A 19886-nucleotide genomic window follows, 5' to 3' on the forward strand; every position below is an offset into this window, starting at 1 on the left:
ATTCATTTGCACCAAGGTTGTAATGAGGTCCAGAGCAGAGTTCAGCTCAGAATTGGTGAGTTGTTTATTGTCAAGGAAGTCGTCTCTTGATGAGACTGCTGCAAAAATTTGTATTGGTTTGCTGACGACTAAGGATAGAATAATTAGGTGGTAATGAGCCAGATTTATTTAGTTCTAGGACAGTTTTCTTTATTGTTGAGTGGATATCAGAGTATAAATGTGGAACATTTTTGTTGTAGATGTAACTAGTTTTGAAGTACAGGCCTTCAGATTAGGATGGTTGGTCTCATAACCTTCATGGTATCCTGTGCTCTTAGCTACTTAAAGGTGTCACAGTTAGTGAAATAAATTAGTTAAATGCTAATGTCCCTGAGTTGTGGAGACTTCAGGTGAAGCTATTTATAATGGTTGCACCTTACAATGGATAATGTAGTATGGTCTGCTATACCAAGATGGTTTGAGATACTTTGACATTCACATCCCATCATTGAGAAAGGTGCTGTTGTCAAAATCATCTCTCATTATCTTCTTAATTGCCCATTTTTGTTTGTGATTAGATACAGCAAGTTAAATGAAATTGAATTATGTTTCTGTCTTTGAGCCTCATGAATCAGATGGGTGGTTTAATTTAATGGGTTTGACATGCCTGATATATATGTTTTCTGTATTGAAAAAGTTACCATTTGGAAGCTGCAATTATGGCTGTAGGGTGATTCAAAGCATGATTGTATCAGGAATGGTAAGGAATCCATTGATCATCACTATCTGAAAGCTGGGGTTAAAATATCTATAATGAGATTAAAGCGTGATCTTGAGCTGTTACAAAATGAAAAGGGGTTGGTACATTGAAGGTTATTGTAGTGCCCAATTTACATGTCTGATTTTAGTTGCATCCAACATTTTTCACAGATTTTTTATAAAAGAATGCTAAGTATAGTCTTTCTCAAGAATCTGTTTATAACATATTTGTATAGTACTTAGATGTCAACACTCAACACTTAAATGTGAAAGTTCTTTGTTCTTTGTTCTTTAAAATAAGGAACACTTTCAAAACATGTTGGGTACCCTTTTAGATGTATGTGTAGAAATTGATCTGGAGGGTAATGAAACATCCTGGCAAAAAATAGTTAATTCTAAGCATTGTGTGTTTGATTTTCTTTGCAAAATCAATTGGGAGATGCAATTGGAAAATAATAGCACTCATAGAGCATGATGGTAAATTCGACCAGCAGCTATTGTGTGGTTGATATTAGTCCCTAACCAGTATCCAGCCGGCTCATGTCTGAAATTGAATTAGTATGAACATGAACTTCATACATGAAAGCAATTTTGAACATGAGGAATCTGGCCTCTACCCATAATATGTAAAGAGATCATTGATGACCTGCAGCTTTTCCAGAACAAAATCATCTAAAGTGGAACTCATTTATTCCACATTTATTCCAGGGTAGAATACTACATATAGAAGCTGCAGAGTCTGGGTAATTGCTGAGCTACAGTTTTTTTTTTCTATTGTTACTTACAAAGGATGCTACACCAAATTTCACGACATATATCAATGATAATAAACCTGATTCTGATTTGGCAGGAATTATCTGCTGTGCACCTAGTATGAACAGTCAAAGGCGATGGGCCACCATAAAGGGTCAGAAAGGCTCTAGCTGGAAAAGCCCATGGGATTTTGGAGAGCTTTCAGCTCCTACCTACGGCTGTCCAAGGAGGCCAAATTTGTATAAGACAGAATCTGTTCCCTTCTGCAGAGTGAGATCTTTATTGTCAATCCGACCTTAGTTTCTGGATTAATTCAGTTCACCACTGCACAAGGATGTTCTGAATGCTCCCTCTATATTTAAAGGTATTTCAAGACCAGGGAGAATCATTTTTGAAGTATTGGGGATTGAGGGCCTTGAAGAACTGATGTAGAAGAGGGATTGAGGCCTGGGGTCGATCAGCTATGATTGTATTAAATAGTGGGTATACCTGAGGGTCCATGTGGTCTACTCCTATTTTCTTCAATTCCTCTGTTGTTATGGATGTACTCTATTCAAGAAGGTGGTGAATCATTTTCTGCCCATGAGTTGAGACCTTGTCTTTGATATATGAATTTCCCAGTACAGAATGACATGTTGAGCTCCTTTTCTTAGAAATTAAATAGCATAATTCAGTGTCTTTCTGTGCTGTGATTTGAATTGCTCCATTTTGTGGCATTCGACAAGGAAATTTGCTACCAGGCACCAATTGCACTGTTCTTGAAACTCAAGCTTCCAGATGCAACACTGGCAACTCCAAGTCAGACATTTGGTGTTTGGAATGTGCAAAGAAAGACTTCATCCATTGCAAATTCTGGCTGGAGTTGTAGCTAAGATTAAGTATTTGTAGCTAAGATTAAGTCATGATTTTTTTATATTAGGCATATTGCTGTTCATATACATTGAAGAATGCTTTCATAGCTGTCTATTCACTGTACATGTGCAGTTTAAGTAATTACTTAGCTATGCAAGTCATGTAGTTTAAAGCAGTGAACCTTGGAGGCCGGGTGGAGATTCAGGGCTACTTTTATTACTGTGAATTGTGTATGCAGCCTTAGATAGAACACAAGAGGCGTTCAAGGTCAGCGGATACACCAAGGAACCCATAGGAATATTGAGAAGGGCTCATCAACACCCCCCTCTCCCTGATCACTGTGCTTCTTCTGGTTTCTCTATCCCAGCACCCTTGTCAGGATTGACACTAGTGTTCTTGTATTCCAGTGTCATGGGTCCTGAGGTGACAATGATGAGGCCAGTGTGTGAATTACAGACTCTCTCACAGATGGAATAGGTTGCTTGAGTGAGCATTTTGTGCGGCGGTCTGCACTTTCTGCCATTTCCACAGGGTTTCTTTGTGCTCACCAGTGTATGGATTTGAGATCCTCAAATGCTCCTTCTCCATGGGCCATGGATTCCCAGGGTTCAATGGGGATGGTTTCACTAGCATGTGGGACAGTCCTGCTTTTTAAACTTTTTTTTCTTAAAATGGGCCTCCTGACCTCATCCTTTGTTCATAAATCTGAAAGCTTCCCACAAACCACTATCAATGCAATCAAAGCAATCAAGTCTTTTAATGTATTTCTTCAAGCAAGCTTAGATCATCAAAATCTGCACTTGCGCTTTCCTTTGTCTCATTTTATTTACTTTTGTGTGGAGCCTTGAATTGCCTGCAGTACTGCATCTACTCTGTCTTGACCCTGTATACATGAAAGTTGATAGTAATTTCTTATCAAGCTGAACCCTGAGTAAGTTGACATTTTCTTGCTTCAATTTTCTGTCCATCTGTATTCTACACAAAGTGCAATTATATTTTAGCCAAAGTGTAATATTTCACATTCTTGAAGCCAAAGAAAATACTTAGTGACAACATAGTTGCACCCAGGGAGTTGTGTTCTGCCCTCCTGTTTTAAGATAATCATTAATAAACCAAGGAGCCTCTTTAAATTCTGCATCTTACATGTGTGCAGAGCTGTGATAATTTGCTTAGAAATTCATCTTCAGTTTAATTGTTAAGCATGTTACATGATTCAGTGGAACAGTATTTCTAAAGTAGAAGATAATGCTTCCCATCAGGAATAAATTTTTAAGTAATTTTCTCAGATATTTCCAATATTAAAAATGCTAATATGTATTTTTAAAAATAATTCCTTGTAAGTTGAATTTTAATATTGTGGATTTTATTTTATTGTTAGTTTAATGGGCAATTCAAAACAAAAAGCTATTTAACAAATAATTTGAAGTGTTTGATTAATTTACCATGGGTATACTGTTTCTGGTTTGCAGAATTTTAATCTTTATGACTGACTTCATTCCTCTGCAACATTCAAATTGTTAATTGTTTACCTTTGAATATTGTTTTGAGTTTGACATTTGGCAATCAGGTATAAGCATGATAAGAATCCATGTATAATATGGTGCCTTACTTGTAAAATAGTTCAGATGTAGATTATTCATCACATGTACATCAAAACATAGTGAAATGTGTCACTCAGGTTAACAATTAACACAAATAAGGATGTGCTGGGTACAGCCTGCAAGTGTTGCCACACATTCTGGCACCAACATAACATGCCTACAGTGCTTGGCAGAACAACATAAAACACAATAAGGCAGAACATACCAAAAAACAACATATACAGTCCTCTAACCCCAGGACGGGCCATCTTCTTCGAGCTCCAACTGACTTGTGATTCGCAGACACTGGGTCCTGGCTTCCCCCGCTGACTCGTAAAGATTTACAGACTTAAGCTCCAGCCATTGGGCCTCAATTTCTGAAATTCTGATCGATCTTCGGGCTTCAGTTTTTGGTATTGACTTAGGATTTGCAGATAATGATGAATGAGCACCCTAGATGTGGGACTGAGTCCAAGCCTTGAATACTGGACTCAGTTATGAAGGGACCGCTGAACTCTGTTCTCGCTGCTGACTGGATCCTGAATGTTCTCGCTGGTCTGCCGGCCCTATATCTGACCATGCTCTTGCCACTTGAGTTTGAATGTGATGTGGAGGCCTGGACTACACCTGCCCCTAAACTCTAACCTGACCCCTACCTCCACACTCTGTCCCCAAAACCATCCCTATGGAACTTAAAATTAATAACTAAGTCTGAGCTATGATCGCAGTTTAGCGAAATCTTAGTTTATAGAGTTAACAGTGCAGAAGCAGGCTTTTTGGACCAAATGATCCATGCTGACCAAGATACCCGTCCAAGTTGATCCTATTTGCCATTTGTCAGTGTTTGGCCCATAACCTTCTAAATGTTTTCTACATAAACCTGTCCAACTGTCTTAAAATTTTTTATTGTAGTTGCCTGAACCACTTTCGGAGGCATTTCATTCACATACTTTAAAAAAAGGTTGTCTGTCAACTTCCTATTAAACCTTTCTCCTCCCACCTTAACTTATTCCCTCTAAATCTTGATTTTCCAAATCTGGGAAAAAGATTGAGTGCATTCGCTCAATGCATGCCTGTCATAATTTTATACATCTCTACAAGATCATTTTACAATCTCCAATGCTCCAAGGACTCTGAGAAATAATTTCCTAGCTTGTCCAACCTCTCCCTATAATTCTGTCACTCAAGTCCAAGCAAGATACTCATGAATGACAAGGTATCCCATGCGAGGCTTATTGAGAAGTAAGGAGGCATAGGACCCAAGGGGTCATTGCTTTGTGGGTCCCAGAACTGGCTGGCCACTGCAGGCAAAGAGTGGTTGTAGACGGGTCATATTCTGCATGGAGGTTGGTGACCAGTGGTGTGCCTCCAGGATCTGTTCTGCAACCCCTACTCTTCGTGATTTTTATAATGACCTGGATTATAAGTGGAGGGAAGTGGAGGGTGGGTTAGTAAATTTGCTGATGGTTGGGGGCGTTGTGGATAGTGTGGAGAGCTATCAGAGGTTACAGCGGGACATTGATAGGATGCAAAACTGGGCTGAAAAGTGGCAGATGGAGTTCAACCCAGATAAGTATGAGGTGGTTCATTTTGCTAGGTCAAATATGATGGCAGAATCTAGTATTAATGGTAAGACTCTTGGCAGTGTGGAGGATCAGAGGGATCTTGGGGTCTGAGTCCATAGGACACTTAAAGCTGCTATGCGGGTTGACTCTGTGGTTAAGAAGGCATACGGTGCATTGGCCTTCATCAATTGTGGGAATGAGCTTAGGAGCCGAGAGGTAATGTTGTAGCTGTATAGAACCCTGGTCAGACCCCACTTGGAGTACTGTGCTCAGTTCTGGTTGCCTCACTATAGGAAGGATGTGGAAACCATAAAAAGGGTGCAGAGGAGATTTACAAGGATGTTGCCTGGATTGGGAGCATGTCTTATGAGGATAGGTTGAGTGAACTTGGCCTTTTCTCCTTGGAGTGACGGAGGATGAGAGGTGACCTGATAGAGATGTATACGATGATGAGAGGCATTGATTGTGTGGATAGTCAGAGGCTTTTTCTTAGGGCTGAAATGACTATCACAAGAGGGCACAGTTTTAAGGTGCTTGGAAGTAGGTACAGAGGAGATGTCAGGGGTAAGTTTTTTATGCAGAGAGTGGTGAGTGTGTCAAATGGACTGCTGGCGACGAAGGTGGAGGTGGATACAGTAGGGTCTTTTAAGAGACTCCTGGACAAGGTACATGGAGCTCAGAAATATAGAGGGCTATGGGTAACCCTAGGTAATTTCTGAGGTAAGGACATGTTCAGCACAGCTTTGTGGGTCGAAGGGCCTGTATTGTGCTGTAGGTTTTCTCTGGTTCTATGAATCTTCTCTGCACTTTTTCTAGCTAATAAGATTTTCCTTATAGTAGGGTGACCAAAATTGAACATTATACACCAGTGTGGCCTCACCAGTATACTGTATGTTTGCACCATGGCCTCCTATTTTGTTATACTCTTACCCTGACTGATAAAGGCCAGTGTGGCTAAGCCTTCTTCACTACACTGTCTCCCTGTGACTCAACCTTCTGTGAGCCATGTACTTGTACTATAAAGTCCCTGTGTTCTACAACATCCCGCAGGCCCAGCTGTTCATTGTGTAAGTCTTACCTACATCTGATTTTTCAAAATGCAACACCTCTCACATTCCCAATTTAAACACTAATGGCAATCAAAATCAGCTGATCAAAATCATATGTAATTTTTGATAACCTGCATTGTCCAATATACCACCTCTTTAGTCTCATCTGCATATTAACCATGGTTGCATATTCTTTTCCAAATCATTGATATAGATGACAAAGAATGGATCTAGCACTAACGCCTGGAGTTACACCACTTATCTTGGATCTCTAGTCTGAGAAACAACCTTCTACTAACACCCACTGATTGCTATCAACTGTGTATCCAGTTAGTCAGTTTTCCCTGGATTCCATGCAATCTAACCTTCTAGAGCAGCTTGTCATGTGGAACCTTATTAAAGGCCATACTGAAGTCCATATAAACCATATCTACCATCCTGCCTTCATCAATGTTCTTGGTCACATCATCAAAATCAATTCAGTACATACATCATATTATCCCATGCACAAAGGCATGCTGACTACCCCTAGTCAATCTCTAATTTTTCCAAATGCACATTTTTTAATCCACATGAATCCTTCCAGTAATCTAGGAAGGATTACTAGATTAATTACAGAGGTTAGATTTACTGACCTATAGTTCCATGTTTCTCCTGTGGCTCCTCCCAATGGTGCTCCTTAGGTCAATGTGGGACCCTATTCTCTCTATTTCCCTTAGTATACTTACTCCTTGATCTTTCTCAAAGTAACAAGTTTGCTGATGATACCACTGGAAAGGGCCACATCTCAAACAGTGATGAGTTTGTGTATGGGGAAGAGATAGAGCCCTTCGTGATATGGTGTCATGCTAACAGCCGTTTTCTCAATGTCAACAAAACAAAAGAGCCGGTCATTGACTTCAGAAATGGGGAGGTGCATATGCTCCCCTCTACATCAACAGTGTTGAGATTGAAAGGGTTGAGAGCTTCAGGTTCCTAGGTATTAAAATCACCAGCAACCTGCCCTGGTCCAATCAAGTTGATGTAATGACCAGGAAAGCTCATCAACATCTGTACTTCCTCAGAAAGCTGAAGAAATTTGTCACGTCCCCATTGACCCTTACCCATTTTTAATGATGCACCTTAGAAAGCTTTCTATCTGGATGTGTATTGACTTAGCATGGTAACTGCTCTGCATGTAATGGCAAGAAGCTGCAGAGAGTTGTGGACACAGCTCAGTACATTATGGGATCCAGCCTCCTCTCTATAGTCTCTCACTATACTTACCACAGTAAAGCACCCAGCATAATCAAAGTTCCCAACCACTCTCTCTTCTCTTTTTCTTCAGGCAGAAGATACAAAAGCCTGTAAACATGTTTCACCAGGCTTCTTTGCATTTTCTATCGCACTGTTATCAGGCTCTTGAACAAGCTTTTTATACAATAAGATGGACTTTTTACCTCATTATGATTCTGCTTTTTATCATTTATCTGCACTGCTCTCTCCCAAGCAGGGCCTTCTATATATTACCCAATGGAAAGTAGCATCCATCATCAGTGATCCCACCAGCCAGGATGCGCATTCTTTTCTCTGCTGCCATCAGGAAGAAGGTACAAGAGTCTCAGGAACCACATCCTCAGGTTCAGGAACAGTTATTTCCCCACAACCATCAGGCTCTTGAACCAAATAACTTCACTCAACTTTACTTGCCCCATCATTGAAATGCTCCCACAAGCAATAGACTTGTTTTTAGGGACTCTACATCTCATTTTCTCAATACATTTATTGTTTATTTATATATTTATTATTCATTTTTTTTTATTTGCACATTTTGTTGTCTTCTGCATTCTGGTTGAATGCCTAAGTTGGGCAATCTTTCATTGTTTCTGTTATGGTTATTATTTTATAGATTTGTTGAGTATGCTCACAGGGAAATTAATCTCAGGGTTGCATCAAGATACATGTCTCAGGATGACATGCATGTACTTTGATAATAAACTTACTTTGAACTTTGGTTTTGATGCTTATTGAATAATTGTGAGTTGAGAATGGTATAGAATACTGAGCTGTAATCGATAAAGAGCATCCTGATGTATGCATCCAAATTACATACGTAGATTCTGAAAATGAAAAGAATATTTTTTGTTGATGTTATAAACTTGAAAATGGTGCAGTCTTGAAACATTAGGTCAGTTTATCTTTACACAGATACTGAGTGCTTCCAGCATGTACTATGCTTCATTAGTTGAATTCCCAACTCGGCCCACGGTACAAGTATCGCTAACATTAAACAGTCCATATGATGTGCTTCAGCCTGTTCATAGGAGCATAATATTTAGCTGATGAAACCTAAGACAGATAGCAGAAGTGGGAAAATAAGACCATAAGATTTGGGAGCAGAATAAGGTCATTTAGCTCGTCCAGTCACTTCTACCATTTCATCATTGCTGATCCAATTTTCCTTTCAGCCCCAATCTCCTGCCTTCTCCCCCTATCCTTTCATGCCCTAACCAATCAAGAATCTACCAACCCCTGCCTTAAATATACATAAAGACTTAGCCACCACAGCTGTCTGTGGGAAAGAATTCCACAGATTCTCCACCATCTGGCTAAAAAAAGTCCTCGTCATCTCCATTCTAAAAGGATGCCTCTCTATTCTGAGGCTGTGTCCTCTGGTCTTAGGAGACAGCCGCTCCACATCCACTCTACCAAGGCCTTTCACCATTCGATAGATTCCAATGAGGTCCCCCCTCATTCTTCTGAAGTCTAGTGAATACAGGCCCAGAGTCATTCGACGCTCTTCATATAACAAGCCATACAATCCTGGAATAATTTTTGTGAACCTCCTTTGAACCCTCTCCAGTTTCAGCACATCGTTTCTAAGATGAGGGGCCCCAACTCTACTCATAGTACTCTAAGTGAGGCATCACCAGAACTTTATAAACTTTTGGAATTACATGCTTGCTTTTATATTCTAGCCCTCTTGAAATGAATGCTCAGATAACATTTGCCTTCCTCAGCACAGACTCAACCTGCAGATTAACTTTTAAGGAATCCTGCACAAGGACTGCCAAGTCCCTTTGCATCTCAGTTTTTTGTATTTCTCCCCATTTAGAAAATAGTCAACCCTTTCATTTCTTCTACCTAAGTGCATGACCATACACTTCCCGATACACTGTTTCATGTGCCATTGGTTTGCCCATTCTCCTAATCTAAGTCCTTCTATAGACCCTCTACTTTGTCAAAACTACTTTTCCCTCCATTTACCTTCATATCAGTTAGAAACTTTTCACCAAAGCCATGAATTCCATCATCTATATCACTAATTATGTATTTAGTAATTTGCATAAAAAGTCTTTTTACATAAAGTGAATCAGTCCCAACACACCTGTGGAACACCACTAGTCACCAGTCAGAAAAGGCTCCCTTTATTCCCACTCTGCTCCTGCCAATCTGCCACTGCTTTATCCATGCTAGAATCTTCCCTATGATGTCATGGGCTCATAGCTTGTTAAGCATCCTCGTGTGTGGCACTTTGTCAAAGGCCTTCTGAAAATCCAAGTACACAACATCAACTGACTGTCCTTTGTCTATCCTCCTTCAAAGAATGCCAATAGATTAGTCAGGTAAGATTTGAGGAAACCATGCTGATTATAGCCTATTGTGTGCCTTCAAGTACCCTGAGACCTTATCCTTAATAATCAACTCCATCATCTTCCTAACCACTGAGGTCACAGTAAATGTCCCTTAGTTTCCTTTCTTCTGTCTCTCTCCCTTCTTGAAGAGTGGAGTAACATTTGCAATTTTTTAGTTTTCCTGAACCATTCCAGAATCTAGTGATTCTTGAACCATCATTGCTGATGCCCCCACGATCTCTTCAGTCATGTCCTTTTGAACCTGGGGCATACTTATTTACCTTCAGAACTTTCAGGTTCCTGAGAACCTTCTGCCTAGTTATGGTAACTTCACACACTTCATGCCCCCTGAGACCTGGAACTTGCACCTTAGTGCTTGTGTCTTCCACGGTGAAGACTGGTGCAAAATATTCATTCATTTCATCTAGTCTTTTGTTGTCCCACATTACTGCCTCTCCAGCATCATCTTCCAGCAGTCCAATATCCACGCTTGCCTCTCTTTTACATGTTATGTAGCTGAAGAAACTTTTGGAATTTGCATTAATATCATTGACTAGCTTACTTTCGTATTCCATCTTTACCTTAATGACTTTGTTTAGTTATCTTCAGTTGGTTTTTAGAAGCTTCCCAATCCTCTAACCTACCATTATTTTTTGCTCTTATATATGTCTCCTTTGGCTTTTATTTTGGCTCTGACTTCTCTTGTTAGCCATGGTTGTGTCATGTTTCCTGTAGAATACTTCTTCCTCTTTGAGATATTGGTATCCTGTACCTTCTGAATTGCTTCCAGAAATTCCAGCCATTGCTGCTCTGCTGTCAGCCCTGCTCTTGAAACATTTCTTACCCATTGTGTGCACAAAGATTTCCTAAGTCATATTGTACTTTATTCTTTCCTCAGTTTTCCTTGTACCTTGGAAGAGCCATTCCTTCTCTAGAGAAAACTTGCATCTTCATTTTGCCAAGGTGACATCTTCTGTGATGTCAAGGCATGAGACTGACTACTTACTGCCAAATGGGAGAGCATGATATATTACAGCCCATATACCCAAGAGGCTGCAGCAGAAACATTAACATTTTCACTGGTGGACATGAAAATGATCCAACATAACCAAGAAATTATGTAATGGCAGCATTTTAAAATTTTAATAATGGAAGAATTTTTAATATTTTTCAGAAGACCATTTACATTGAGGGCTTTTTTTTATTTACAAAGGTTTGGTATTGTTTCTCTTGGTGGATATTTTTAAATGGGTCAGATCTCGTGGGGTATCAGCAGTTCTGTGTGGAACTAATGACGTGATTTGATTATAGATGCCCTCAAGTTAGGGATCCCTCATCCAAATGCTGAATTTTAGTCAGTACTTTCGAAGTGTGTTCAGCTGTTGGTTTCCCTGTGGATAGAGCATTTCACGTTACTGTCAGCTAATGTGCCTTAGACCAGGAAGGAAGAGTGACTGCATGCATTTGAAAGGAAAGGACAACTGCAAGGAGCAAATTTTCATTATTTTACAGATATTTTTACTTGAATTATTTTATTATTTTAAGAGTTGAAGTTCAGTTTATTGTCATTCAACTGTATACGTGTTTCCCACGAAATGAAGCAACTCCTCCGGACCAAGGAGCACAACACAGTATATATAAATCACTCATAAAATACATAAAGTAATATTACCACTAGTAAATTAACAAATAATAAGACACATTTATGACACAAGTTAAAAAAGTAAACAGTATAATGTTGCATGGGTGATTAGACGTGGTTGGTTACAGGGAGTTCAGTAGTCTTATGGCCTGGAGGAACAAGCTGTTTCCTATCCTAATAATTCTTTTCCTAATATTACAGTATCTTCTGCCTGATGGTAAAGAGTAAAAGAGATTGTTGGACAGATGGGAGGGATCATTGACAATGCTAAAGGCCCCACATACACAGTACCTTTGAAAAATATCTGAAGGATGGAAGAGAGGCCTTGATGATCCTCTCAATCCTTTGTTGGGACTTTAGGTCTGATGTCTTGCAAATTCTGTACCAGATGGTGATGCAGCTGGTCAGGGCACTCAATGGTGTTCCTTTAAAAAAAATGTTTAGGATGGTATTGGAGAGACCTCAGTCACCTAAATCTCCTCAGGAAGTGGAGATACCACTATATTTTCTTAACTAAAGAAGTGGTGTTGAGACCAGGTGTGATTGTCTGTTGCCTGCACTCCCAGAAACTTGGTGCTTCTAGCTCCCTCCGCAGAGGAGCCATTTCTGTGCAGTGTGGAGTCATCAGCTTTCACCTTCCTGAAGTCCACAATTCACCTCTTTGATCATGACAACATTGAGACTCAAGTTATTGTGCTCACACCATTCTACCAGCCACTCTACCTCTGCTAAGAATGTGCCTTGTTGTCGTTGCTGATGAGGCCAACCACTGTTATGTCATCAGGGAAGGTGATGATTCAGTTTGCACTGGATCTGGGAGTGCAGTCATGCGTTAGCAGCATTTACAGCAGCGGACTGAAGATGCAGCCCTTGGGGAGCACCAGTGCTCAGCGTAATGGAGCTAGAGATATTTCTGCCAACACTGACTGGCTATGGTCTTTCTGTCAGGAAGTTCAGGATCCAGTTACAGAGAGAGGTGTTGAGACCCAACAATGACAATTTGCCTACAAGGTTCTGAGGGATGATCGTATTAAACGCCAAGCTGAAGTCAATAAAAGGTGGCCTGGTATATGAGGCAGCATTTTCCAGGTGGGACAGGATGGAGTGGAGTGCAGAGGCTATGGCATCATCAGTGGATCGATTTGAGGAATAAGCAAACTGGAAAGGGTCCACTGTAGCTGCATGTCATTATTGTTGAAGTCAGTGCCACTGGGATGGTGGTCACTGAGACAGATTACTGTCACTCTCTTGCGCACTGGGATGATGATGGTCACCTTTGAAGCTTGAGGGGACAGTGGACTGTGCCAGTGAGATGTCGAAGATGACAGAACCTCAGTTAACTGGGTTGCACAGTCTCTCAACACCCAGCCAGGTACATTATCAGGCCCTACATGTGGGCCCTGGCTCGGGTCTTCCTCACCTCAGTTGCGGCCAGACAGTGACTGCTCCATGGGGTTGAAGGGTGGCTTTCCCCACCGGCACAACGTTCCATACATCAAATGGAGTGTAAAATACATTCAGCTATGAGGAAGAGAAGCATCACTGTCATTGACTTGCAGGGTGGACTTGTGGTCTGTTATGGTCTGAGTGCCCTGAATATATCCGCCTCACATCTTTGTTGTGACAGAAATGGCTGAATATTCTCTGTGAATAATCCCATTTTTGCCCTTGTAATGATGTGGATAACTACAGCTCCTGCTAACCTGAGAGCTGACCTATCCTCCTATCTGAAGGCAGTATCCTGATCTCTCAACAGTGCCTATACTTCTGCTGTGAGCCATGGCTTCTGATTTGCCCTCATAGCGATGAGTTTAATAACGGTGACGTCCTCAATGTACTTGTCTATGCAGTCAGTCACAGATCCTGCATATTCAACAAAGTTAATGTGATTGTTATAGGTAGCTGCCTGCCTGAGCATGTTCCAGTCCATGTTTTCAAAACAATTCCATAACACTGAGGTTGTTCCTTCTGGCCAAGTCTTTATCTCCCTTTGAACTCCTTTAACTCATTTAATTAGTGTTGGTATGGAGGAATTAGCATAACTGATAAGTGGTCAGAGAATCCAAAACGGGCACAGGGTACAGCTTTGTATGCACCAGCGATGTTGGTATAAACCAGGTCTAATGTGTTCTCACCTTTGGTAGCAAAGTCAACATATTGATAGAATTTAGACAGGACTATTTTCATAGTAGCATGGTTGAAATTGCCAGCAGCAATAAAGAAGCCATTGGGGTGTGTGGTTTACAAGTCACTGATTATGTCATAGAGCTCATGCAGTGATTCCCCAGCATTATCATAGAGAGTGGAAGGGGTGAGGTGTATACAGTCACAACCACAATAGTAGTGAACACCCTCAGTAAATAGAAGGGCCTGCAATTAACTGTTAAGGACTCTACCATAGGCAAACAGTGGGGTGTTACTACCGAAGTGCTCACAGACTAATTTTTATTGATGTAGTGGAGATACATGCACCTCCACCACAGGTCTTGCCAGAGATTGTGGGAATTCTGTCAGCTGGAAAAGAGATGAAAGCATCTAGCTAGATGGCTGCTCCAGGGGTGGTATCCTGGGGCCATGTTTCCATCAGGATGAGTGCACACTGTCCTTCATCTCATGCTAATTCGGTTTCAAATGCAGGAAATCGAGTTCATTTTCTAGCAATCAAATGTTTGATAGCAGAATCAAATGGAGAGCTGGGCTACAGGGTTTCACATTTAGACTCGCACAAATACCAGCACATTTTCCGCGCATCTGTTCTCTTGCACAGCGGTTTTGATGGCATCTCCTCGGGTGGTTGTAACAGTAAATACATGAAACACAATAAACCTATGCAGTGGAGCTCATCTGCTATCTAACAACTTGCTAGTAAGGTAGACTTGCAGTAGTTGGTGTTCTTTAATATCCAACAGTGTCTTGCGATCATACGAAAGATGTATAAGATGAACAATTACATTACTTGTTTGAAGTAGTGAGTGAAAGAGTGACACCTTGCTCAAAGGGTTAACATGAGAAATGTTTGATGGCTCTAGGCCTGTAATCTCTGGAGTTTAGAAGAATGGATGGGGATTTCATTGAAATGTCCTAAATACTGAAAGGCCTGGATGGAGTGGAAATGAAGAAGATGTTTCCAATAGTGGGAGAGTCCTGAGCTAGAGAGCACAGTCTCAAAAAGGAAGGATATCCCTTGAGAAAAGAGATAGAAGAATCTCTTTAGCTGGAGTGTTGTGAGCTTCATGGCCACAGGTGGCTGTGGAAGCCAAGTCATTGGGTATATTTAACAGATCCTTGATAAGTAAGGGTGCCAAAGATTACAGGCAGAATGGTTGAGAGGGAAAACTACAGGTCTCATCAGGGTAAGTCTTATATGAGACAATAAAAAGAAAGGAGGAGAGGACAGAGCGGCTATCCGTGGAGTGGGCTAGTGTTAGAGTGGTCTAGCTTTGGCTCACCAGGCTCGGGCAAGCACAGGCAGAGATTCTAAGTAAGCTTCTAGTAGTTTTTTTCTTGTTGGTATGTTTCTAGTGCATGGGTGCAGAGATATTGGTACACTGTGTGAAATGTGGAAACTTAGGGAGACCTCCTGATAACTACTTCTGCATAAAGTGCTCTGAGCTGCAGATCCTTCGAGACAGTGTTAAAGAATTGGAGCTGATACAGGAGAATGAGGGGGTGATAGATAGGACCCAAAAGAAGATAGTCATCAACGTTGCAGGAGGCAGGTACCTGGGTGACTGTCACAAGAGGGAAAAGAAAGAGGCAGTCAGTGCAGGTTACCCCTGTGGCTGTTACCCTCAATAATAACTATACTGCTTGGGATATAGTTGGGGAGAATGACTTGACAGAAAGAAGCCACAGTGAGCAGGTTTCTGGCAGTGAGTCTGGCTCTGTGGCTTAGAACAGAAGTGAGGAGAAGAGGAGAGCTGTAGTGATAGAGAATTTCAAAGTTAGAGGAGCAAACAGGAAATTAAAGACACCCAGATGGTACTTTACCTCCCTGGTGTCTGTGCCAGGGATGTCTCAGATCAGGTCAACAGCATTGTAAAGGTGGAGGGTGAACCCTTAGAAGCTGTGGTACATATTGGTACCAACAACACAAGTAAGAAATGGGAGGAGGTCTTGAAAAGAGAACAATAGGGAGTTGGGTAGAAGGCTGAAAAGCAAGACCTCCCGTGTAGTGATCTCTGGGTTGTTGCCTGTGCCATGCGTCACTGAGGGTAAGAATGGGATGTTTCGGCAAATTAATGCGTGCAAGGGGCAGGATTTCAGATTTCTGGGTCAATGAGATCTTCTGGGGAAGCTGTAACCTGTACCAAAAGGACAGATTTTGCTAAAACCTGAGGGTGACTGATACACTTATGAGTAGTAAATACAAACTACACTGCAGGTGTGGTCAAATCAACACATACAAACAAGCTGGATGAAAGGAGCTGTTGAAAGGAGCAGTCAATGTTTCAGGCCAAGACCCTTCGTCAGGACTGAAGAAGGAGGGGGCAGGGACCCTATAAAGAAGGTAGGGGGAGGGGAAGGGGAAGGTGAAAAACCAATCAGAGGAAAGATCAAGGGGTGGGGGAGGGGAAGCAGGGAGGAGATAGGCAGGAGAGGTGAAGAAGGAATGTAAGGGGAAAGCACTATGGGTAGTAGAAGAAGGCAGAATCATGAGAGAGGTGATAGGCAGCTGCTTTCCCCTCAACACTCCCGGCCCGAAACGTTGACTGCTCCTTTCAACGGATGCTGCCCAACCTGCTGAGTTCATCCAGCTTGTTTGTATTCATGAGTAGGTTTGCTGGAGTTGTTAAACTAATTGAACTTAAGTGGCAAGGGATGGAACTGAAGTGATTGGTCTGAGGATGGAGTAGTTGGTAGACAAATAGATGCAGCATGTAGTGAGACTGTGAGGAAGGACAGGCAGATGATGGGGCAAAATTGCAGTCAGTGGGAACAAAATCGAAAAGGGTGATGAATATAGGACTGGAGGTATTGAATACATGCAGTATATGAATAAGATAGATGCTGTTAGAGATTGGCACGTACAATCTTGTGGGCATCACTGAGTCATGGCTGAAAAGAAGATCACAGGAGAGATATTAATATCCAAGGACGCAGTAGGCAGAGGGGCTGGGGTGCTCCCTTGGGTCTGCTTCTTTTCATGCTATATGTAAATCATTTGGAAGCTGAAATTGATGGGTTTGTGGCTTGGTTTGCAGACAATGCAAGGAAGGAGGGACAAGAAGTGTTGAAGGATATAGACACATTGGGAGAATGGGCAAAGATTGACGAATGGAATATAGTGCAGGGATGTGTATGGTCATGCACTTTGGAGAAGGAATGAAGGCGTAGACCATTTGCTAAATGGGGAAAAAAATTCAAAAATAAAGGTGTAAAGAGACTTGGGAGTCCTTGTGTAGGATTTCCGAAAGGTTAAGTTGCAGGTTGATTCAGTGTTAAGGAAGGCAATACAATGTTGGCATTCATTTTGAGAGGACCAGAAGATAAGAGCAAGGATGTAATGCTGAGGCTTTAGAAGGCATTGGTCAGATGCACTTGGAGTACTGTGAGCAATTTTGTGCCCTTTATCGAGGAAATATGTGCTGGCATTGGAGAGGGTCCAGAGGAGGTTGTGGGAATGAAAGGGTTAACATATGATGAGTGTTTGATTGGCTCTGGGCCTGTGCTTACTGGAGTTCAGCAGAATGAAGGGGATCTCATTGAAACCGAATCCTGAAAGGCCTAGATAGAGTAAATATGAAAAGGATATTTCCTACACTGGGGGAGTGCAGGACCACGGGGCACAGCTTCAGGCTACGTCCATACTACACTGGATAAATCCGTAACCGAAGCCTTTACTCTTCATTTTTACCCTTCGTCCACACTAAAACGGCATTTTCGTCCCCTGAAACTGGAGCTTTTCAGAAACGCTCTGTATTTTTGAAAACACTGCTTGGGCAGATCAGTGTGGACGGGGTAACCGGAGAAATCCGAAAACGCTGTCAGACGGCAGCGCACTATTTCATTGTTTTCTTGAACACAACCTAACAATTTCAGAACAGACGGCAACAAAACTGATGCCTGAAGAGTTAGAAATGTACTCACCAAATACTTTGACCCATAACTTACTGAATAAATAAGTATCAAAAAACACACGCAAAATGCTGGTGGAACACAGCAGGCCAGGCAGCATCTATAGGAGAAGCACTGTCGACGTTTCGGGCCGAGACCCTTCGTCAGGACTAACCAAACGGAAAGATAGTAAGAGGGGAGGGGGAAATGCGAAATGATAGAGAAGACAGGAGGGGGTGGGATGAGGCTAAGAGCTGGAAAGGTGATTGGTGAAAGTGATACAGAGCTGGAGAAGGGAAAGGATCATGGGACGGGATGCCTCAGGAGAAAGAAAGAAATGGGGGTGAAGCACCAGAGGGAGATGGAGAACAGGCAAACAACTAAATATGTCAGGGATGGGGTAAGAAGGGGAGGAGGGGCATTAATGGAAGTTAGAGAAGTCAATGTTCATGCCATCAGGTTGGAGGCTACCCAGCCGGTATAAGGTGTTGTTCCTCCCACCTGAGTTTGGATTCATTTTGACAGTAGAGGAGGCCATAGATAGACATATCAGAATGGGAATGGGATGTGGAATTAAAATGTGTGGCCACTGGGAGATCGTGCTTTTTCTGGTGGACTGAGCATAGGTGTTCAGCGAAACGGTCTCCCAATCTGTGTTGGGTCTCACCAATATATAAAAGGCCACACCTGGAGCACCGGACGCAGTATACCACACCAGCTGACTCACAGGTGAAGTGTCATCTCACCTGGAAGGACTGTCTGGGGCCCTGAATGGTGGTGAGGGAGGAAGTGTAAGGGCAGGTGTAGCACTTGTTCTGCTTACAAGGATAAGTGCCAGGAGGGAAATAGGTGGGAAGGGATGGGGGGGACGAGTGGACAAGGGAGTCACGTAGGGAGCGATCCCTGCGGAAAGCAGAAAGTGGGGGGGAGGGAAAGATGTGCTTGGTAGTGGGATCCCGTTGGAGGTGGCAGAAGTTACGGAGAATTATACGTTGGAGCTGGGAGGTGGTGGGGTGGTGGGTGAGGACAGATGGGGTGGCGGGCAGATGTGCGGGAAATGGGAGAGATGCATTTGAGAGCAGAGTTGATGGTGGAAGAAGGGAAGCCATCTCCTTCGTCTTGGAATGAAAAACCTCATCCTGAGAGCAGATGCGGCGGAGACGGAGGAATTGTGAGAAGGGGATAGCATTTTTGCAAGAGACAGGGTGGGAAGAGGAATAGTTCAGGTCAGAATAAATAAGTATACTCACTTTGCCCTGTTTTCTGTCCTTGCTTGTATGAAGGTGGTTTACCTATTTATGCAAGTACATCTCTGACAATAGATGTGTAACAACCTAATGTAACATTGTATGGAAATACAAGATAACACTGATGCAGACATTTTTAATACATTTAACAAGGTGCTTTATTAATGCAACAGAGTTAGTCAGTTTTTCAATGTTTGTCGTCAGCCGGGTCAATCTGTCCGTGAACTCCCTGTCGGTTGCCTCCATAAGCTCCAGTATTTGTTTTCTTTTACTTTTAAGTTCTCCTGAGCGAAGGCCAATAGCTGTCCATCGTTTTAAGTTTTTCTAGTCTGTAACTACACAAACGCGCAATTTACGGTGAGATTTAACACCAAACATGTCGTTTGTTTTCAGTAGATATGTCCTGCACATGAGCAGGAGGAGGAGATTCACCGAAATCTCCGTTTAAATGTGGATAGAGGTATTTTTAAAAACGCATAGTTTGGACGCCTATCTTTTTTACGCGAAACCGGCATTTTCAAAATTATCTGGTCTACTGTGGATGTAGCCTCAGACTAGAGGGACTTCTTTTTAGAATCGAGATGAAGAGGAATTTCTTTAGCCAGAGGGTATTAAATCCCTGGAATTTCTTGCCACAGGTGACTGTGGAGGCCAAGTCTATTTAAAGCAGAGGTTGATAGGTTCTTGATTAGTCAAGGCGTCAAAGATTACAGGGAGAAGGCAGAAGAATGGGGTTGAGAGAGATAATAAGTTAACCACGCTGGAATAGCTGAGCAGATGCAGTGTCCC

This window comes from Hypanus sabinus, chromosome 6 (genome assembly GCF_030144855.1).
Source record: "Hypanus sabinus isolate sHypSab1 chromosome 6, sHypSab1.hap1, whole genome shotgun sequence".
Classification (NCBI taxonomy): domain Eukaryota; kingdom Metazoa; phylum Chordata; class Chondrichthyes; order Myliobatiformes; family Dasyatidae; genus Hypanus; species Hypanus sabinus.